Source organism: Pipistrellus kuhlii, unplaced genomic scaffold (genome assembly GCF_014108245.1).
Source record: "Pipistrellus kuhlii isolate mPipKuh1 unplaced genomic scaffold, mPipKuh1.p scaffold_m20_p_2, whole genome shotgun sequence".
In the NCBI taxonomy this organism is placed as follows: Eukaryota; Metazoa; Chordata; class Mammalia; order Chiroptera; family Vespertilionidae; genus Pipistrellus; species Pipistrellus kuhlii.
In genome coordinates this window covers 14,070,985-14,094,748 of record NW_023425515.1, presented here as the reverse complement: position 1 = coordinate 14,094,748, position 23,764 = coordinate 14,070,985, and the positions used below count along the sequence as shown (strand labels likewise).

The following is a 23,764-nucleotide window of genomic DNA, read 5'->3' as shown; positions in this document are numbered from 1 at the left end:
ATGTTGTGCAAAGTTATATTAAATTCACTCTTTAAAGTATTATTTTAAATCAGGCACCATGCCATGTCTGCCCCTCGACATCAGTCTAAGATACTACTCACCATATCATATTACTCTTCATGTCTCAAACCACTTATGTTATAGTCCTGCTCAACAACAGTTCACTCCCAGTTAGCATGCAAAAATATACTTTGTAAAATGAATCCCCCCACCTCCCGCCAGTATATCTGAAGGATTAAACTGGATAAATTCAAAGAGAGATCACAAAGCAATCTTAAAACCTTCTATTGCCCTGGATAGTGTGTGGCTCAGCTGGTTGAGTATTTTCCATACTCTGAAAGATCGCTGGTTTTATTCCCTAACAAGGCACATGCCCAAATTGCTGGTTGGATTACAAGAGGCAGCTGATTGATGTTTCTCTCTTTCCCTCTCTCTTCCTCTCTCTTTAAAATCAATTTTTTAAAAATCTCTACTATATTTCAGCCAAAACCGGTTTGGCTCAGTGGATAGAGCCTTGGCCTGTGGACTGAAAGGTCCCGGGTTCGATTCCGGTCAAAGGCATGTACCTTGGTTGCGGGCACATCCCCAGTGGGGAAAGTGCAGGAGTCAGCTGATGGATGTCTCTCTCTCATCGATGTTTCTAACTCTCTGTCCCTCTACCTTCCTCTCTGTTAAAAAAAATAAATAAAAATATTTTTTTTAAAGTCTCTACTATATTTCAATGTCAAATGCACCATCTATAATAATAAAAGTATAATATGCTAATTAGACCAGACGTCCTTCTGCACATCCTTCCAGATGACCTTCCAGATGAAGCCAGGGCTTCTATGGAAGCCCTGGTCCCGGGTGCCAGAGGGAAGCCGGTGCCAGAAGCCAGGGGAAGGAAGGCCTAATCTTGCATGAATTTTGTGCATCGGGCCTCTAGTTTATATATAAACACATATACATAAAATAAATACTTTAGAGATGGTGATATTCCAACTCCTTATTTCATATTTATAATAATAATTTATAATAGTATAGTTATTTTTCAAAAAGATGAAAAAACAATTAAGCATATCACTACAATATGATAAATCATTGTTAATAGATAAAATATTAAATAAGGATTATTATATGTGTAGCTATGTAGATATGTACAGATGTTTGTGTATATGTGTATGATTGAAAGAATAAAAATAACTTTAACAGAAATTAGTCAAATCATGTTCTTCACATATAACTAAAATATAGCTTTTTATTTAAATTCAAGTGTTAAACATTATTAATAGTGGGAAGGGAGACGTAAAAAATGCTTTAATCTTCTCACAATAAATATCACTTTATTTTAGATAAAACTACAAACTATGCTCCTTCATTAAGTAATAACCCTTTCAGAGATTAACTTTTGAGAAGCGGGCTTGTGCTACATTTCTTTCTGATTTATGTATAAAATCTGCAAGGTGTTCCTCTGGTTTTTTAATTAAAAAAAGTTTCTACTGGAGGAACCAAGTAAAAAATTTTATTTTCCCCCAGAACTCATATATTCTGTTTTTGTTCAACACTAGCAGATAATATTTTATATTTTGGTATACAATTTCCTTCACCTGAATTTTGCCACTTGCTACTCACACCTCCAAGTGATGGTTCTATCATCTTGCCCACCTGTGAACAAATAAACTCAGGCTCGCATGCTTAAGTGACCAACTCACCAAAGTCCCCTAAGGTAATTAAAGGGAAGACTTGTGGCCCCAAATCAAGTCTTCTGATTCAAATCTAAAATTTAATTCACCACACATGCTGACAACTCAATGCCAAATTTTGTGGAAATAAGAATGACTACAAATATAGTAGAAGCCGAAAACCAGAAATTGGGGGTGGAGCAGGAGATGATGCAGTGGCCCAACTCCATCACGTGGTTTGCTCTGAGATGTCAGTGAAGGAGAAAGCCTTGCGTAGAGATTCTTAAGGCTATAAGATGATCCCTCTATGGAGTTGAGAGTTGGATGTTATTGTCTTTGTACGTCTGTGGAGTACGCACTGGACACTAATGATATATACTTAGAGATGTGAAAATTATACACTATGCCTATCAGTTTCTTCCTAGTTAAGACTGTTAATCAGTTTTAATTCAGTAATTAATACAACACAGGGTTCTACTTAATAAGTGATTTCAAGGTTGTCTTTGAGCATGATTTCATTTTTGTTTGCCTTCTGAGCAAGAAGAGCCTACATTTTCTTCAGAGCTTTCATTAGAGGAGTTCAAATTGTATCAGCAGGAACCCGCATAAGGAAAATGGAATTTTGCTCTGAAAGTATAAAACTCAAGTGTATGTTAAATAAGTATGCATACATTAAGGCTGACCTATATCAGCCACTAAAACAGTATCTGAAAAGCAGTAAAGAGATGGAATAGCTGTCTGGAACACTTCTTATCTAAGCCATGTAAAGTCAGATTTTTGACAGCTGTTAAAAACCGCCGAGACCGGTTTGGCTCAATGGATAGAGCATCGGCTTGGGGACTGAAGGGCCCCGGGTTCGTTTCCGGTCAAGGGCATGTACCTTGGTTGCGGGCATATCACCAGTAGGGGGTGTGCAAGAGGCAGCTGATCGATGACTCTCTCCCATTGATGTTTCTAACTATCTCTCTCCCTTCCTCTCTGTACAAAATCAATAAAATATATTAAAAAAAAAATAGAAAAGTTATTAGGAAGAAAGCACTCAGGGTTTGAAAAAATGGCATAAATGATACTTTTCTTTTACATGTACCAAACCTGTTCTCTTTCACTAGTATATTAGTTGCCTTATGACAGAGAAATGGTAAATATTGAATTCCTTTCTAATAAGAAAGCCCAAAGTCAAAAGAAAAAAAAAAAAATGCAATCCCAGTTCTATTGCCTCAAAAGATCTCCTTTGAAAAAAATTGCAAATGTTGTTCTAATTGTGCTTCATGGGTTTTTTTGTTGTTCTTTCTTTCTTCCCTACTACTCTAGAAAAATAATTGTTTTCTTGCAATCCAAATGCATACTAGTACATCCAACACAGGCAATAACCTTAAGTGGATGAACATATTCATTAAAAATAAATAATCTATAATAATAAAAGGGTAATATGCTAATTAGACCAGATGTCCTTCTGAACATCATTCCTGAAGTCCTTCTGGACAAAGCCAGGGCCAGAGAGAAGCCAGCTCAGGCCTGAGTGCCTGAGGGTGGTCGGAGGGAAGCTGGTGCTGGCAGCCAGGGGAAGGAAAGCCTATTCTTGCAGGAATTTAATACATCGGACCTCTAGTACCTAAATAAAATATGTATTGATTATATTAATAGTTTATTGACATCCCTCTCTTTTGTAGCCTAGACACAGGAGTGAGATGTGGATCCAACTTTGAAGAATTTACTGCTTAATCTGGAATGTAAAAACCAACCCACAAATAACTGTACATTAAAAAAAGGGAGAAGTATACAGCAGAGATAATAAAGCTTGGTAAGTTAGAGACAGATGTCAGGGGTGGTTTCACAATGGAAAACACATCTGAGGTAGGCCCAGAAGGATGAGTGAGTCTCATCTGGATATAGACAAAAAGAAATGGCAACCCAGAGGGTAAAAATATCACATGTGATGTTTTCCATATCCTGAGAGCAAAGGCAGGATATGGAAAAGCATAGAATGTGAACTCTGGGGAATTGGTCTGTTTAGAGCACCCATATGACACTGGACGGCAGGAGACAGACCTGGGATTTGGGTCTGGACACAAGTCATTAAGAATTCTGCTTTCACTTCTTCATTAACTGGAATACATCCACGCCAAGATTTCACTCAAGGGCAGAGTCAGACTATTTCACCAAATACCCTAAGAGCTAAGAATAAGGCTATATATGGGATAGGAGGAGATCTTACTAAATAAACTCAGGATCCTTCTACTTCCTTTTGCTTTGGTTGCCAGAAAGCTGAAGAGATAGATTTAGTGCTCAATTTCATCTCAAGTACTCGTTTCATCTCTTTTCCTTCTAATTGATTTGTTATGTCTCTTCTTTACAGTCCCCTTTTATGAGCTCTTGTCTGGGGTAAGCCGACTTCAGATCCTTTTTGGATGAAGCATACATCATGCATAAATAAAATTAATCCGCCTTTGCCCTGGTACCAGGTAAGGTTATAGATGCAAAGCCAAGTTTCAGAAGAGAAAAGAGACGTTAAAATTCACCCAAGTGATGTCCATTTGTTATAAAATTCCTCTGTGAAAGAGGACCATGTAGAACTAAGAGACCCCACTACAGATATGTACAATTGATTGCTCTGAAAGGTATGTACCATGGTTGGGTTCAGCAACCTATCTCCTTGCCCGGCTGTCCAGTTCGACCTTCCCTGCGAATCCCTGTTCTTACTCTAATGCCAAAATGACCTTCTGAAATGCGCAAGCTTCCAAGGCTGCAGATATTTTCAGCTGTATCAGCCCTGGCTGTCACAGCTTTCTGCTCGATACCGAGTGGCAAAACTGGAGCCTCCTGTACTAGCCTGACCTTTTAAACTCGCAGCGTTGTGCTGCCACTCAAAGCTGATTTTCTACTCCTGAATTTTTCTTTGATACTACGCCTCTTGCTAGATTGGAAAGCAGACAGCCTACAATGGCGCTTCTACATGAACATACTTTGCCTATACACAGTAAGCCTGCCTTGAATAGAGGCGTTAGGATAAATATTTGCTGACTTCTAGAATTAATATTTCTTTTAATTACTGAAAAGAGTATTTAAATGTTGTGGCAACAAGAATTGCAAGAATGTCATTATTTCTGCAATGGCCAATTTCAAGTTTGAGAGATGTCTACATTTTATAATTGTGCCTCTATAATTGCATCTGTTTGTGTTAACTATTATATATTCAATGCCTAGCACAGTGCCTAGAATATAAAAGAACCCAAATTAATATTTAAGCAAATGTTGCAGAATCTACATGCTTAATTATACTTCATTTATCAGAGAACCAGTGAACTGGAATACAGGTGCTTAATTTTCTTCCCCCAGAATTAGTACATCTGCAAGGAGTATTTCTTTTAAATATTATGCAGGAGAAAAAAAATATGCAGGAGAATTCTTAGTACATGACAGGAAGCTATTTTTTAAATCCATTAACGTCAGGCCATTAACAAACAAACCTGTTGCTATGTGAACAGGTTAAAGTTTAATATCAATGGAAGAAAATGGCAATGAAAATCAACTCATTAAGACACAGATTAAGTTTCTTAATAATGCTAACTATCAAGTGATCTCAAACCTTAATAACTATTACAGAGTAGTAATATATTTAAATTTATGCTTGTATATCAGAGTGTCTTTTGTTTCTACTTAGCATCTGCGGCATATTGCAAGTTCACAAACCTGACTTGTAATCATTCCAGAGAACCACAAAATTATATTAAACAATATTTCAAAACAAATTTACAAACTCACACTAGTTGGTGAATGTGTTCCTTCACTTCGTATATTTACTGTGTTCCATTCTTAGCTATAACTTATGTACTACTTCATAATCCTTCACGGAATACACATGTACAATGCATAGAAGACATGACACATAATATGCTCACCTGACACACACACAGACATGCTCTCATTACTCCACTAGAGTTTGGAAAGAAAGTGAGAAAACATCATCAGAAATCTCCAAGTGTATGTCAATTCTCAATGACAGGTTTGATTATGTTATTGTTGGCCACAGGTTTCTATTTTCCAATGATGAGAGAAATGAATTCGATTGCCCTCATGCTTCCAATAATGCAGTTGAATAAATCAGAGGAGCATTTGCAACTCTCTTTTTGGATTCAAGATATGTCCTACGATGTACAACCTAACGCCATCCCCTTGAGCAACTGGCAGAGTGCTATGTCATTCACGAGTGACATCAGAGCCGCACAGGTGGTAATGATTTTGAGTCTAAAAGTAGATTTTGCTGATCTTGGCAAGTGCCGGGGCAGAGGGTATTAGGTGCGCAAACCACAGCGGCAGATAAGGCCATTTGATACGGCCCTCCCTTCCAGGCCAGTGGAGTTTCACAGTCTGTTCCACCTTCTGCCCTTTTATGGCCACAGTGCCTTTCACGTTTTCTCTCCTTCGTGCAGTCTTTCTAAAACGAACCTGGATTAGACCTCAAATCTATATACTCCTTGCAATCGTGTACTTCATTTGTATCATACTCAGGGAGACAAACAGCCAATCTGCTGGGCTTGAGACCTCAGCACTCCGAGTACCTTGCTATTTGACCTTGGGCAAATTAACTGACTTTAACCTTGAGGTGCCTCCGTATTCTCACCTGTGGGCTAGACACGGTCACTTAGCTGAAAGAATAAGTTCCTATCAGATACAAAGCTATTTTTTTAATATATTTTATTGATTTTTTTTACAGAGAGGAAGAGAGAGGGATAGTCAGAAACATCGATGAGAGAGAATCATCCATCAGCTGCCTCTTGCACGCCCCCTACTGGGAATGTGCCTGCAACCAAGGTACATGCCCTTGACCGGAATCGAACCTGGGACCTTTCAGTGCGTAGTCTGACGCTCTACCACTGAGCCAAAGGGCTTTCATCGATACACAGCTATTTTTATCATTATGATGATGGCTCACGGTCTGGTCTTTAGTGACTCTTGTCTTCTTTTCATTGTTTCACCATGAATGAAACAATGAAAAGAAGACTCACTTATCCTTTAGGCCACACACTTTAGAAAAGCACAACTTGAGCCTTCATCTCTCTTAAAAAATTCAGTTGATGTGTGATCATCAACTTTTGTAGGCAGTGGGCTTTCCATGAGCGTTGATGAGTATAACTGAATCACAGGGAGTGATACAAGAACACTACTCACTCTTCTAACCTAGAATGCAGATTAAGTCCTGGACACAAGGAACAGGCCGGACGCTGCACAGCTGAATGGGGTCTTACAGGACACGCACCGTTGCACCGTCACAGTTTGGGAGTTTGGACACCAGCACACAGAGTACAGCTTTATTTCCTGCCCATGAAGAAAAGCCAGAGGCAAAAGAGCATCGTGTGCACATCTAAAACCCTTTGTCATTCAAGAGAAATACAGCTCCCCTCTCGCGTATGGATTTCTCTCTTCGGTGAACATAAAAGTTGCAGGCTCCGAAACTTGACTGGCAGGACTGCGTGTTTTCATCTCACCGGGAGTGAGCACAAAGAAGCTTCCGATAAATTATAGGAACCACCTTTGTCCAAGATGCCAGCAGCAGAAATAAATTAATCTCCCCTGTTTTGTCTGGGGTGACACTGTGTTTGGATCCTGCTTACTTACCAAATCCTCAAACAGAAAAAACAAATGTCTTCAAGGCTAGACTTTAATAAGTTATGAGTGGATGTGGTCTTCTCTCTTAACAAAGTACAGAAAGCGTTTGTGTGTCTGTCTGCCGGTTTCTGGAAAATTCCACGCTCTGCCCACGAGCAGCCTATTCTTGGCTCTTCGTGCCCACTTTGTTTTGCCCGTACGTCTCTTGTGAACATTTCAATCACTGCACAGGAAGCTTCTCTGAGCACTGGGCACATCCCACTCAGCTCTCCGTCCTCTAAATGACACCCAATCAATAACTATCCACTCCATAAGAGTGTTTTCCTCCGAGGCCAAAAGCAGTGGCATACGATTCTCCCATCGTCCTTCTCTAAACAATAGACAATTTTACTTGGTATGTGTTCTACATAACTGTAGGGAGAGGGGAATTTGTTAGAAAAATGCCGTGTCTCCGGCCAAGCCAGTCTTCCATGCACAGATTATCTTCTTGAGTCATAAGCTTTGCCATTTGTGGCAGAGAGCACAGGCCAGTGTGTGAAAGTGATGCAACAGGAAAGCATAAAATGGCCACGTGAGGATGACAAATGAATTTAGCATGCACTCCGAAGTCAGCCCCGTTGTTTCTTGGTGAAAACTGTATGACATTCCATTAGTGGTGAGAAAGTACATTATCTTCTGGAACTTCGCAAGGCTTCCTCTGAAAAGGATCCCAAATGGCCAAATGCAATTGTCACACTACTGTAAGCCTTATCCTAGCTGCTGAACACAGGAGTCTAGTGTGTTGTTTTGTTTTTATAAAGCAAAGAAATGAGTGTACGCATTTGTCAAACGACATGCCATTTCTAATCCATCCTTAATGCTTTAAGACAAAATTTTATTTGTATTACATTAAATGTATACCTTCCTGACTTGGGCCCGATGTTGTATGAGTGAAGTTTTGAAACTACTGGATCATAACTATACCGCATTCACTCTGTAGGGAAAATAAAGAATGCTGTTTTTTTTGTTTTGTTTGTTTTTAGTGAGAAATGACCCGGCTGCCATTCAGTGGGGCTGCTCACCAGCTCTGTGAATTTGGACATTCTCTGAGCCTCAGTTTCCTTATCTCTATCAAGAGGATGAAGGTTCCTCCGAAACCTGTTTGGCTCAATGGATACAGCGTCAGTCTGTGGACTGAAGAGTCCCAGGTTCGATTCCGGTCAAGGGCTTATATATTGGTTGCAGGCACATCCCCAGTGGGGGCTGTGTAGGAGGCAGCTGGTCTATGTTTCTCTCTCATCGATGTTTCTAGCTCTCTGTCCCTCTCCCTTCCTCTCTGTAAAAAATCAATAAAATATATATTTTTTTAAAAAGAGGATGAAGGTTCCTGCCACACAGGTCTGTTCCTCAATTGTTTAGCACCATGTTGAGATTGTTTCCCAAAAGAATGTAAGCCAACAATGTCTCCTGCAAAGAAGATGCTCAAATAATAGCCTCATTATTTCCCCCTGTCCATGCTGTTTCTCTTCATATTCTGAAGACTCTGTAATCTTCCTACCTATGTCAGGTGTCACCTCTGCCACACAGCATGCCCTGACCATGCAGGTCCACAGAGGCTTCCTTCTTCAACGGTCCTTCTTTGGTTTTCAATCGTACAGCAACAATGCCCGATTATACTGATAACTTTCCTCGTCTTTCTCAACAACTACATGCCAATTATATGTCAATTCCTCATCTTTCTCCCCAATTATAAGCCAGTTACATGTCAAAGAATATAAACTATGTGATTCTTCCTTTACTTACTCTAAACAGGTGCTCAAAATAGGTTTGCTAATTAACTGTTGAGCAGAACATGACAGATGAAGTGACTTGCCTACATCACCTCATTGTTAAACTTCGTAAAATAACGTACTAAGTGAAAAGACCTCAGCAGTTAAACTTTATACTTCGTTACTGACAAACAGACACAATTTCTTCCCATATTAATTGCTCCCAAAACAATATTTATTTTAAAAATCCAACCCTCAAAACTGTATTTCTCTGACAAAGTCGTTCCTCACATGCAGTTATCACTAAATATGGTTCCTCAGAAAGGAGTATGCAGAATTCTATTTGTATGTATTTTACCAGTAGGCTCAATTATTGTTCTGGACATTTCAAATTATTTTTTTTAGAAAGGTAATACAATACCTCAGAGAGTTTCTATACCTAGATCAAAGACTTGCTTGTATTCCCTATTATTCACTTTTGCTATGCCCATCCAAACTCTTCCGAGTCCTCTGGATGGGGTATTTAAAACCAAATACCTTAAGTAAATGCCATTAAGTTGACAATGCAGCTTTCCCCCAGACATCTGAGCACTGAAACTCAAATAATGGCTAGAAAATAATTTGAAGTAAAATTTATCTTGAACACAGAGGCAAAGAAGAAGTTTTCATTTTAATACTTCATATTTAATATTAGTTAGTTTAAGATGAACATTTTCTAAATATTACCTTAATATCAAAAACAGGTTTTTACCATATCTTTATAGTACAAAGCAAAATCCAGATAAGGGGAGGAAATGTCTAATAACAGAAAAAGACATGTTCCAAGTCAAAATAAAAGGTGAAATAAAGCACTATTGATAATTATTTTCTCTGACTCTATGTAAACATAAAGATATATAAACAGATAATATTTAAATTATATTTTGTACATATAGACCATTTAAATACGCAATAAGTGATAAATCTTTTCTTCAAATGCCTTGATTTCATGGGAATTTCTCCATGTATATATATAATTTTTTTAAATATATTTTATTAATTTTTTTACAGAGAGGAAGAGAGAGGGATAGAGAGTTAGAAACATTGATGAGAGAGAATCATCGATCAGCTGCCTCTTGCACACCCCCTACTGGGGTTATGCCCACAACCAAGGTACATGCCCATGACCAGAATCAAACCCGGGACCTTTCAGTCCACAGACCGACACTCTATCCACTGAGCCAAACTGGTTTCGGCTCTCTATGTATATTAAACATAATATAACATAAGCTATAATTGCTATGATATTTTCTACTTATATGTTTAAGCCATATACTTGCAAAAGCATGTAATGACCTTAAGTAAAAAGGCCTGTGAGTGTCCTATACAGCCTTCTATTCTCCTTGAAATTTAGCTGTCTTCACAACTCCAGGTGACTGTGAACTCAATGTAATAGCTTATTTATTCCCATATGTAGATCATCTTGTTGTCCAGGAAAAAGAAGAGCACAGTTATACTAACACCTCCCCTAAAATAGCAAGGCCCGAGAGGTATAAACATCAAGCACATTGAGTACATTGCAATCTGGTTTTATCATGTCTCTCCCTGCCACCTGGTCCATCGCTGAGCCTAGGTCACACTGGTGCTCGGCATGAACCTTAGTGAGACCAGGACTGCCTGCCAACCAGGAGGCATTTCCTAGCAAATAGCAATCTACGCCTACAGGCGAAGTTAGGCTTACTGTGGAACTGTGGCAATCTTCTATAGTCAGATCCTGTGCTTTAAAGGAGCCTGATACAAAATGAAACATTTTAAGAATTTAATATATATCTTCTATGTAAGCTTTTGTTTCTGATAAAACATAATTTGAAGTGGGTTTCTCTTGCTGGTATTTTAAAACATAATTATTTTAAAAAATAAAAGGTCTCACAAGTAACAATATGATGACCACAGATAACATTCGAGTTTAAAGAAAGAATGTGAATGAAGTTTTAGTAAATCTTACTATAGTTTTAAATGATTTGTATACCTCCCATCACTTTTAATGTCTACATCTAATCAGTTGCTACATCTTATGGATTAAAAGCTTGTCATTTTGTGTCCTTTTCTTCCTCTATAAAATGTGCTAAAACATGCTGAAACTGGTTTGGCTCAGTGGATAGAGCATCAGCCTATAGACTGAAATGTCCCAGGTTCGGTTCCGATCAAGGACATGTACTTTGGTTTCGGGTACATCCCCAGGGGTAAAATAAAATCTATCCATTATGAGGTTGTCTGTGCCCCTCCCCACACCAAACTCTATTACTCATTTCAAGATACAGACAGAAATGCAATAAATACATAAAGATAGAATAATTTAAAATGTCAATAGTATTGTGTCTCTCCTACATGTATACAGTACTGCACTTTTCAAAACATATGATCCCCTGGTGGTCATTTTTGGTAATACCTGTTCTGCAACAAAGACCGGCTTGCAGAACAAAACGTGTACAAGTACAGTGTTTATAGGAATGGATGCACCTCTTCACAGGCATTTTGAAACTAAAGTTTAGTAAGCAGAAATAGCAACAGGAGTCTTGGATTGGAGAATACGGAGTGTGGCAAGTTCAGTCAATGGCTCCCAGCTTTTCCCCACAACTTTTCCCTCCAGCAGGCCCTGTGCCCTCCTATTCTTTCTATCACTTAACTTGACTCCCACCACCCACTCCAGACTATCTTTCTACTTCTATGAGAGTTATTTAACCCATAGAGCACTGAAAGGTCACTGTAAAAGTAATGCTCTCTTATAATCAGATAAGATAGAAACAGACAAAACGTGCATGTATCATTATCGCAGATATCGGAAATCCAGGCTCAAATACAATTTTTAAACATGAATAATTATCTCAAAGAGATCTACTGGAATCATTAAAAAATCTAATTAATAGTATGTAGAAAACAGTCACCATGTATTTGCTGAGTGTTTCTCCAAGGGTATAGATGTAATGCTTACAGGAATGTGTATTTTTATATGAAAAATAACCGTAAACAAATCAATTTCCCTACTTCAAAACTAAATACACAAACTATGTCCGGAAACATGGAATGTCATATGTCAGTAGCTCTCCTTGAATCCTCTGCTTTGCAATCATTAATTCTCCAATCATTAATGAGCATGCGTCATGACTCATCAGAAACGATCTTCAGTGTTCATGGGATCCTGGTTTCCTCACGCTCCAAACATGTGTTGAACACTAATGGCAGCTCTTGCTTACAGTGGGGGACAGACTCAAGATGACAACCAGCTTCAAGGAAATAAAAGTAAGCATACTTTAGATAGCTAGAAGAGAACTGTGTGGTTGTTTTTTTTGTTTTGTGCTGTTTTGTTTTGTTGTCAGCCTAACTCTCACTGCGCATAGCAAAATGCACTTCGGTTATGAAAATATCTCAAAGGAATGCTTCCAGGACCTATGGCATTGTGCTTTGTTTACCAGTCAGATGATTTTTCAAGGCCGTGTTCAAATTATAAAGATACCTCTCTGTGTATAGAAATGCTTCAAGGCCCATAACATTGCGGCAGAAACCTATTTTTACCTTTCCTAGCATTCCACACAATAGTACCCTCTTCCCTACAGATGCAACTTCCGCATCCCCGTGAATTCATTAATCTTTGGTTAACCTTTGGTCAAGAGTTTGGATCTCTTTGGTGTTTTTAATTTCCCAAGGAAAGAAAGTCATAGCAAAGGAAAATACATATTAAGCAATTGAAGATAACTGTTATTTACCAAAAGCTCTGTTCTAAAATAAATGTGAGAGACTCGTTCATGTTTGGTAACTTTGGGACAATGATAACTATAGTGTCTCTAAATGTTCCTAAGTAGCAATCATACTCTATTCTGGCCTTTGAGAGGTGTTAACACTCATCCCCTAATTATAAGTCTTTTCTGTGCTATTACTACCTCGCCATTAAGTCTCTAAACTAAACAGTAGTTTTGAGGGAATAAAAATAGATGTTAGGTGGTGTGTTTTCTCAAGTTTTGGTTACAATGGATAAGAATAATGAGGAATGTCTACAGATACTAAACTGCATTAGCTTGAGAGAAAAAAATAGTTCACTTTACTGTGTATTGACCAGCAAGCTCTGTAGGCTTTCTCCCAGAGTACTGCTCTCTACTTTTATTCTAGAACAGCAGAAATGTAATGCAAGCCTCATCTGTTATTTTAAGTTTTCTAATAGCCACATTTAAAAAGCTAAAAAGCCCTAAAGTGCTTGGTTCAGTGGATAGAGTGTCAGCCTGCGGACTGAAGGGTCCCAGTTTCAATTCTGGTCAAGGGTATGTACCTTGGTTGCAGGCACATCCCCAGTAAGGGTTGTGCAGGAAGCATCTGACTGATGTTTCGCTTTCATAGCTGTTTTTAACTCTCTATCCCTCTCCAATAAAATATATTAAAAATATATCAATAAAATATATTTAAAAATCAATAAAACATATTAAAAATAAAGTTAAAAAAAACCACAGGTGAAATTATCTGATAATCTACTCTATTGAAACAAATATATCCAAAATATTATGATCAATATAAAAATATCCATCAGATGTTTTATATTCTTCCCTTCGTACAACATTTTCAAAATCCAGTATGTATTTTACATTTAAGAGTCAATCTCAATCCACACCGGCCAAATTTCAAGTGCTCAACAGCCATACGTGGCCAGTGGCTACTATACTGGACATTCGAGACTGGTGGTAAGATTACGCTTTGTGGCATAACGGACCACACACTTTAAAATCTTGTGTAAACATCCTGGATGATCGGTATTGCTGTTAGGATTTTATATACTGAGCGAGACATGTAAGTAAATGTCTCTCACTTCCTTCTTTCACTCCCCAGGCCCACATATCTATGGCCCATACTCTCTTTCTTAAAGTATAAGAGCCTATTCTTTTCAGCTTCTTCTAAACCAAGATCTAAAATGCACTCTCATCTGAGCATCTTCTAACAAAGCAGAAGGCCAGAAGGTGCAGCCAGGCTATTCTCTCTCTGTTTCCATAAATAGATACATCTAAAGCAGGCCTAATGTATGGTGACAATGATAAATGCAAGGACAGTTTCGTTTTGCTTACAAGGAGGAAAGGAAATTTTATATAATGAAGCAACAACACTCCCTTCCTCGATGAGAATTACAGTTTCGCCCTTTGCTCTCCTTCCCCCGCCCCTTCCCCCAGGAGATCCCTTGGGATATTCTGTTCATTTTCTGGAACAGAACCCAGTACTTCACCGCATAGGAATTCTGTGCCCAGAGGAAGAACAGAATGTTGGAATCAAGATCTAATGAATTCAACTCGGAGCCTAAGTTTGCTTCCAACGTGGAAATGTAAACACACGCAATGAGATCTCCCACTCTGAACCATTTTGGATTCTCTGTTGGCATAGCTGCCGCGGAGAGGAGCATCTCACTTGCTGTGGTGTCTGCACATGAGTTTGTTCTCAGAGACACGAGGCGGAAACTTCAGCTAAGCACATGGGAGGGTGTCTGCGTCTCTCCGTGATAATAAGACCTGATGATTGTGTCTCCGATGCTAGTGTAATTATAGGCAGATGGATGGGTGAACAGGTTTTCTGGTGCTGACCCGACCTGTTCCCTCCAGCACAAAAGGCAACTTTTGTAGTCCTCAGAGAAGGAACCCCCCCCCCCCCAATCCCCATGAAACAAATAAAATGAAAAAACGTCTACATCTTGGGTGAAGTTCTAACACAGTCAGCAAACAGACGTCCACTCCCATGCAAATACAGAACACAGACAAAAATCAGGCCACTGTAGCTTCCTAATAATAAAAAAAACAAACAAAAACCAAAAAGCTGTTTTGAGCTGTGCTTGCCACCAACTTTTAATAAAGCAAAGATACAAGTGACAACAAAGATGTGCTTTCTCCAGCTACCAAATGATAATATTCCATGCCTCTGGCTGTCACTACCCCTCGGACCTTCTACATTTTGAACGAAAGACTCTTAGGACGCATTCCACGCTCCTCAACTTTCATTTCAACTTGTCTGGGCGATAGTGTTTTATCTCAGCAAGGCCAAGGAGACCCACCAAGGCTCTCGGGAACCCACACAGAGATAAGGTGGAGTGCGGACCGCATGCTGGTGTGGGACTGTTAGGCGATAAAGCCCCCCTGCCGCAGCCCCCCCCCCCTGCACCCACAGGCGCTGCGTCCAAACCCGGGAGGGTGGCACACCGCCCCGTGGGCACCGGGGCAGCATTCCAGAGCCCGCTGCAGAGGGCCTGCAGATCCATCACGACTTTTCTCCCCAGAGTATGAATTTGGTGCGGCAATCCCTCCGAACAGGGCAGAGTTTGCCTGCCCTTGGCCTGTGCCTGTGCCTGTGCCTGCTGCCCTGGGCACATGGGCCCGCAGAGCCAAGGCTGGGGCCTTAACCTCGCGGGCAGCTCCTGGCTCAGCCTCTGTCCCAGGGAAGCCCACTCCACGGAAACACGTCACAGACACACACACACACACACACACACACACACACACACACACACACACACGGCAGCTGCACGGGCTCCCGGGCTCCCGGGCCCCCGGGAGGGGGAGAGACTTGGAAACACAATTGCATATGTTTCTGGCAACACCCCTGGACTTGCAAAGTGCTGAGTGCGGGGCCGGCGCAAGCTCCACCGTGTACCTGCTCATGTTACAGGCTCCGGAATCAAAGTATCCTCACATGACACATGACTACCAATGACAGATTCCGGCTCCGTTAAAAAAAAAGAAGAAGAAGGAAAGAAAAGCAAAAAGAAAAGAAAAGAGAAAAGAAGAGAAGAGAGAAGAATTGGAAAGAATAGAGAAAAGAATTGGAAAGAAAGAGAAAGAGAAAGAAAGAAAAATCGGAAAATCGGGGGAGAGGGGAGCGCTGTACCTATTCGTCCCGCTTTTGTCTACCAACCTGAACCCAAGGACTAACTACTTTTCCTACCTTTCCACCTTTCAAGGAAACCCTTCCATCCACCCACTGCGGCTCCGCCCGGGAGCAGAGCGCGGCACTCACTTTGGGAGCCGCCGTGGGTGACGCACCGCGAGCCGACGGCGGGGGGCGGGGGGCGGGGGCCGGGCGCCGGGCAGGGCGTCTTCCGCCCCGTAAACTTGGCCAAAAGGCAAACTGGCCTGAAATACGGCGCTCGCCATATAAGGAAGCCCAGCTAAACATGTCGTGCGTAATTTAGGGGTAAGCAGGCAGAGAATTAACCTTTGCGTGCACGCACTCGGCCCAGACGCAGACCGGGCTGGAGGGGCAGCCCTGGGGGCCGGGAGGCGGGGGGTCTCTGGGGGGAGCCACGGCGGTGGCTCCCATCGGATGGGCTCGCTGCACCCCACAACCCTCCACGAAGGTCATTAAGTTGCAAGTACACTTGCACGCACCTGTTTATTCCTCTCTCTCTCTCTCTCTCTCTCTCTCTCTCTCTCTCTCTCTCTCTCTCTCTCTCTCTCTCCTCTCTCTAGGCTGCCAAGTTGGAAGCTGGCTGAGCTCTGACAGTGTCCGCATTGCCCGGGGACGGGGCTGCTGCCTCTGCGACCTCCTAGATGGTGCGATCGGGGACCAGCCCCGGCGGAGCCAGTGCGGGCCCACCCACCCCCCCCCCCAGCCTCCCGGCACGTCCCCCTCCTCCTCCAGCCCCGAGAGCCGCGGCCAGACAATGCCGAGCCGCCCGGCAGCCAGCCAGCCCAGCGCAGGCGACCCGGGGACGTGGAAACTCACCTCTCACATGTTCTGTTCACACGCAGCCCGCCTGCCCGCGAGTGCCCAGGGCATTGTGGGAGTCCGGATGGCAAGAGAGGGGCCCGCGGCGGCGGAGACACTGAACTTGGCGGCGGCCGGTCAGGGCGGCAGCATGGTGCGCGCCGCGGCTCACTCAGCTGCAGGGGGAGGACGGTTGCATGTCGCCGCCCTGCAGCCTCTTATCGCCGAGCTCGGGTTTCCGCCGCCGCTGCGCGGCCCCTCCCCCGCCGCCCGCCCAGCCCCGCCAGGAAGCCCGGGGCGGACTCTCTCCCGGGCCCGGATCGCACGCGGCGCGGGCGAAAAGGCTGCAACTTTCCGCCTCCCGGCGCCCAGCTCTGCCCCCCGCCCTCCCCCGATCTCCCCCCAAACCGGCCGATCGGGCGCCCCTCGACCCCGCAGAGTCCGCGGCGGGGAGTGCTGGCTCCCGGCGGGCGGGCGGGTGGGCGCGGGGTGCGGGAGGGAAGCCAGCCGATCCCGGGCCGGCGCTGGCGAGCTGCATCCCCGCAGCCGCCCGGTGGTATCTTCCATCGCCTACGTCCCAACACGAGAACCTTCCCGTTGGGGTGCCAACGGGGCTTGTTCCTAGGACTTTTGGGCTCCTTCTTGGACGGACGCATCTGTTTGTTTTCTACAGACGCCCGGATGGATGGGGGTGGGGAGGGTCTTGGGAAGAGAGTCTCTCCCACCACCCTTCCCCAAGGTTAGACTGAAGGTGAGGTTCTGATGAGGGTATCACCGTGGGATCAGATAGGGCTGCAGCCTTAAAAAATGCACCACAGGGTGTTTTTGAACCTGGATGGCCCGCAGGAGGGGGAAAAACATCTGCAAGGCCGACCTCTGATGAGTATCTATCTCGAGTAACAGGGTGTCCGCAGTTTTGGAATTCCTCAGGCAGGCAGGCGGATGGTCACACTAGCACAAACACAGGCTCCTTCGCTTCCCATCTGATTTGTAAATATAATTTTTTGGAATGTAGAAAAGCCCCCTTTCTTGCCCACGCTGCGTTATTTGATTTTCTGAAATGCTGGAATATCCCAAGGCAAGCAAGTCATATTGTTGCTGGCGCAAAAGGAACCACAGCCCCAAAATCATAATTCGCTGGGTGTTATAAAGATGTTAACTTGGCCTCACTTTGAATGGAAAGAATCCTAGACGCAACGTGGTGTGATCAAGTGTTGGAAATTTGGGGGTAGAATTTTCTCTGGATCTGAGGAATGTTGATAACTTGTTCGGTGATTCTAATGAAAAACACTGGCTTCGTGTTTGAACACAGTTTGGAGCCAGATGGAACTATGGTTCCGCGTTCTTCCTACGACTTGCTGTGAAGTTGTGTTAAAGAGGGTGGGGCCCGGGGAAGAAGCCGCAGGAAAAAAAGCAGGAAATGTGCTCAAGGACAGAAATAATTCCAGAGGCGTTAGTAAGCTTGAGTTCTCGGCCCTTGGCTAGGTCCAGGAAACACTGAGTTAATATTGCACACTGCTCCCTTCCAGAGCTGATGAGATAATTAATTAAATGGTGCCCCTTCTTGGTGTTCATTATTAACATCTCCCCATTATTAACATGCCATGGGAGCGAATGCCAAAGGACACTGGCACTTTCTCAGAGAATCTGGGTGGACATCCCCTACCTGCCCATGAATAGCTATGAGGACTTCCTTCTTACTCCGCATTTATTTCAACAACGATGGCGCCTGCCATCCCAGAGATGCAGAGCTGATGATAAGAGAGTCAGTCCCTACCCTCAAGGATGATACCTCTCCTGGGAAAGAGTCAAACCCAGCAGGCTCCTGAGAAGTTACTTGAATGGTGTGTAGAGCCTACCATTTGGCTCACTGGATAGAGCACTGGCCTGTAGACTGAAGGGTCCCGGGTTTGATTCTGGTCAAGGGCAAGTACCTCAGTTGCAGGCTCCTTCTGGCGGGGGCCTGGTCAGGGCTTGTGCAGGAGGTAACCAATCAATGTTTCTCTCACATCAGTATTTCTCCCTGTCTTTCCCTCTCTTCCACTCTCTCTAAAAATCAATGGAAAAATATCCTCAGATGGGTGAGGATTTAAAAAAACACACACACACACACAAGCAAGTGTGTAGAAATTAGCAAAATGAAAAGGGAGTTGAGGCCTGGTCAAATGGAGAAAAGAGTATGGCTAGCCAAAACCGGTTTGGCTCAGTGGATAGAGCCTTGGCCTGTGGACTGAAAGATCCCAGGTTCGATTCTGGTCAAGGGCATGTACCTTGGTTGTAGGCACATTCCCAGTGGGGGGTGTGCAAGAGGCAGCTGATCGATGATTCTTTCTCATTGATGTTTCTAACTCTCTATCCCTCTCTCTTTCTCTCTGTAAAAAAAATCAATAAAATATTTTTTTAAAAAGAAAAGAAAAAGAGCATGGCCAATACAAGTGACCTGCCTGTTAGAAGTAATAGGAGGATCAGAGCTGGGGAGTGGCAGGACATGAGCTAAGAGTAGGTCCGCCGTTAGCCCAGGAATCTCAGCTTGACTCTGAAAACTGGGATGGACTAGGAGAGTCAACACATCAAGGAGACATGTGGAGTTTGGACTTGCACTTCAGAAAGATCCTGTGGCAACAGCTTAGGGGGACTGAAGTGTGGGGTGGTGGCCTGGGGAAGAAGGCTGAATGGGTGTGGATGGACTGGAACAGTGAGTGACTCATGCAGGGAAGGAGGAAAGGAGGAGCCTTGGAAGCCGGCCAGATGCTGGCTGAGCCGACTGAATTGTTTGCTACTTGCTTTTGGTTTCTTCAGTTTGCCTCCCTCCCGTTCTCTCCCACAGCAGCCTCTTACTGCCGGGCTGGGCCACCTCTGCACCTGCTGGCAGGCTGGTGCCCTCACTGGTTTCCATGTGTCTCTCTGCTCAGGACGGCCCATGAACAGCCAAGGGCTAACCCACTGGTGGGAAATTATTTTCAATTGTTCTCAGACCTTGTGGAGTTCCAAGCCAGGGCTTTGGTGTGTTTTTCTTGTGGGTTAGGAAATGTGCCGTTTGGAACAACATCGTGGAAAGCAGGACTTTGAATCTGTGCATGGAGCAAGAGGGGAAATTATTTTTCCACTTGAGCACTGGAGGTTGTGGGAACAAAAGAGAAATTGAAACTAAGACATATTTTCTGCTCCACTGAGCAGACTACAGAGAAATACAAGAAAGACCCTGAACGTTAAAAACAAAATGAACATCTTGGTAAATAACAAAGAGGGGGAAAAATGTTATTTTACATCTGAGAAAGACAAAAAACAAAAACAAAAACAAAAACAAAAACACCCTCATATAAAATAATGATCAACCAAGGACTCAAAATGAGTGAAAGCCAGACCAGTGTGGCTCAACGGTTGAGTGTTAACCCATGAACCAGGAGGTTATGGTTTGATTCCTGGTCAGAGCACATGCCCAGATTGTGGGCTCAATCCCCAGTAGGGGACGTGCAGCAGGCAGCTGATGATTCTCTCTCATCATTAATGTTTCTATCTCTCTGTCCCTCTCCCTTCCTCTTTCTGAAATCAATAAAATCATATAAAATATATTTTTTAAATTAATTAAATTGTGATATAAAATTTCACTGTCACTGGTTTAGCTTAATTTATCATTGACAATATCACGTGAATAATGACATTTTAAACTTAAAGCACTGTTGCAAATACCAGCTCAATATGTTAAAAATATTACATCATGTTGCCAACTTTCAACTACCAGAGGAATTCTAACCACATTTAAATTGTGGAAATTATTTAAAAATTATTATAGTCATAAAAAGTAAATAGTTCCTCATTTAGAATACCCATCAATATTCTCTCAGTACCAGGAGAGAATTATGGTTTCTCTTACTTCTGTGAAGTGTAGTTATGGTCCCCAGGTTGATGAGTGAGTACATCCATAAATATAATGAAGATCATTTAGGCGCAGAGGGGAAAATTTTACAAAACAATTTCAGATGAAATAAAACTACATTTTCAGATGAAAGAAAGCATGCTCACTGCGGGTTACCGAAATATTTCAGACCATTTAAGTCTTAATTATACCAATTAATCCCAACAGAAATACAGTTAAGAAATATCTTTTTTAGAGATAAGATCAACTCCCTGGTTTACCAATAATGCAGATAAAGGAAACAGTAGCATTTATCTTTTTCACAGAAATGGCAGTCATTAGGCACCTCTGTAAGTGTAAGTGTAGGTGTTCTGAATTATTTCTTTTTGTTCAACAGCCTTTAGCTGTTGTGCACGGGTGGGGTCTGGCCAGCCTGGCCAGGAGGAGGGGACATGGGCAGTTGGCTGGCCTGCCTGCTGGTGGAACTCCTGGTCAAGGGGATGATTTACATATTCACCTTTTATTATAAAGTATATACACTGAGTAGCCAGATTATTATGCTTTCAGAGATCATAATAATCTGACCACTCAGTTGTATATAGATTGTGTACACAGTCCCCGACTTATAATGGTTTGACTTTAGATTTCTTGACTTTATCTTGGTGCGAGAGTAATGCACATTCAGTGGAAACCATACTTCAAATTTTGAATTTTGTTCTTTCCCTGAGCTAGTGATATGAAGTATGATAATGTTGTGATGTTGGGCAGTCACAGTGAGATGATTTTGCCCAACTGTAGGCTAATGTAAGTATTCTGAGCATATTTAAAGTAAGCTATGATGTTTAGTAGATTAGGTGTGTTAAATGTATTTCTGACTTAAAATATATTCAACTTACTATGGGTTTATCAGGATGTAACCCCATCATAAGTCAAGGGGCATCTATCTATATATTATATCATACGATAGATTGTTCGCATAACATATTATATATTATGACACATTACACATATATGTAATGCTGAATGCATAAATCATATAAATATGAAAATATATGTAAATCAATGTATTTGTCTTAACATATTTATACATTTTTAAATGGTTAAAATATTGATCTGGTTATACATTTATCAATTAAGTAATTATCCCTAACTGTTGAATCTAAATCTTCAATATAATTATTCTGGCACCTGAATAGAGAAATAGATAGCAAGTACAGTTCAAAATTAAAAGTTAAGAAGCACACAGTGTTAGGAAGGAACATTGGAGACCAGCTAGCCCTGTTCCCTTGCTAGGTGGGAAATATCCGTGTGTAAGTACTTGGCACTGTGACAGAGCAGAACTGGCTTTGATGTCCTTCTGACCCTATTCTCTATTTTCACTGTTTTTCTTTAAAACTTGGGGGCACCAAAAAATCCTAATATAGGTCCCCAACTGTAATATGAAGAGGAGCCACTGGAAATCTAATGCTGAAGAAAACGAGCAGGACACTGCAAGGAACTTACAGTTAAGAGAGACATGATTAATCAAATCAATCACATCCCAACTGTAAAGCTACAATCTTGATACCTTTGGACAGTGGGGACCACTGAAGTGTCTGTTTTAGTGGTGGGGGTGGAGGTGGGAATAGTACAGGATCCAGATGTGTTTTTCACAGATATAACTAGATTAGCCTTGACCACTAGTATATTTAAAAAACCAATAGTGATTCCAATTCCCAGAGAAAGTTACTAGTAACATTATAGCCCTTCTAGGCATTTCTCAACACATTTCTACAGAGTTGATGTCGTACTATATGTGCAATTTTGTGTTCTGTAATTTCCTCCATTTACTCTTACAATATAACTTTGTAAAACAAATGCCATCCTCCATGCCATTCATTATAATCTTCATTTATCATGTGAAGTAATGGAGCCTGGAGAATTGACCCTTGACCCATCCTTATAGCTAATAAGGAGTCGGGGCAGTGTGTCACAGATTGACTTGGGTCTGGAATTAATGTGTTTAATGGGTAATACATTTCTAAATGCTCCACCTGAGATATACACTTCTCTTCTTGTAATTAAGGAAAAGAAAATATGTAATAATGCTCTCTTAAGAAAATAGTTACAAAAAATAATATGAAACAGGTAATCAGAAGGTCCAAGTGGACAGATTATTTAAACATGCTTATAATATATAAATACATGTAGTAATGTGAAAACCTTTCTACCATCTCATAAAATCATGTGTTGTGGCTTAGCTCAGAATCCCCTTATAGTCTTTTTAAAATAAGTAGCCAACAATATACTAATTTATACTTACACCGGTAGTATACGTGTGGATAGTATAACTATTGCATGTACTATAATCCAAATATTTCTACCTATTAACTTTGCTGCATGTAGAATAAAATCACTGAAAAATACGCTTGTTTTCTTCAGCATTGCCTCACTTGCTCCTAAATGCAAACAAAATTTTTGAAAATACCAATAGCAAGGCTGTTTCCCCCCCTAAATGTGTATACATCTAGTTACTCATTTTATTTTTTTAAGTTCCTTTGTTTGGCTTCTAGAACATTCTATTTCCCTTTCTCTGTTCATCCCATAGTGTGAGCTCTCTCACTCTCTCCCCTTTATCTCTATCTCTAGCTCTAGCTCTATTATCTCTCTATCTCTATCTATCTCTATCTCTATCTCTATCTCTATCTCTATCTCTATCTCTATCTCTATCTCTATCTCTATTTTCTAGCTCTAGCAGCTTTTGTTGGCTCTTCTTGCTCCTTCTTACCCGTTTCCTAAAATTACCTTCTGACCTTGTCTCAAGAAATGCCCTGAAGTGATTTTTGTCACAAAATAAATGGTAGGAACGTCATATACACATTTTTTCTCTCTTTTCTCCCTCTCTGCCTTGCCAGGCAGTGTGGCAACTGAGCAGTGCGGACCTCAGAAATGAATTCTAACAATTTAGGGTCGGCCTCAGTGTGCTGCCTATTGCTCCCTCACTCACTTCACACGTGTTTAGTGAGCGCTGACTATGGGCCAGCAGTTGTGCTTGGCCCTGACGCTACAGAAATCATTCCGACTTTTTCAAGGCGCACCCAGTCTGGCCTAGTGGGAGGAGACAGATGTGGAGGGGGGGTTGGGAAGGAGGAAGGAGGAAAGAACCTCGCACATTTGGACAGAGTGCAGCAAATGAAACAATTCGGTTA

At 41.9% G+C, this 23,764-nt stretch overlaps 1 protein-coding gene across 28 annotated transcripts in view; it reads right to left on the bottom strand.

The window, feature by feature from the left end:
* MBNL1 (muscleblind like splicing regulator 1) overlaps positions 1–23,764 on the bottom strand; it is a 193,568-nt gene that overhangs the window by 152,543 nt on the left and 17,261 nt on the right. For 25 of the 28 annotated variants that reach the window (XR_004989292.1, XR_004989293.1, XM_036445924.1 and 22 more), the window contains exon 1: positions 16,739–16,864. The exons of 2 other annotated variants lie outside the window; for them this stretch is intronic. The gene's annotated coding sequence lies outside the window, so the exon portion shown is untranslated. Of the gene's footprint in view, positions 1–15,958; positions 16,056–16,738; positions 16,865–23,764 lie in introns of those variants that run through there. One more of the 28 variants, XM_045583603.1, reaches the window with a different exon arrangement.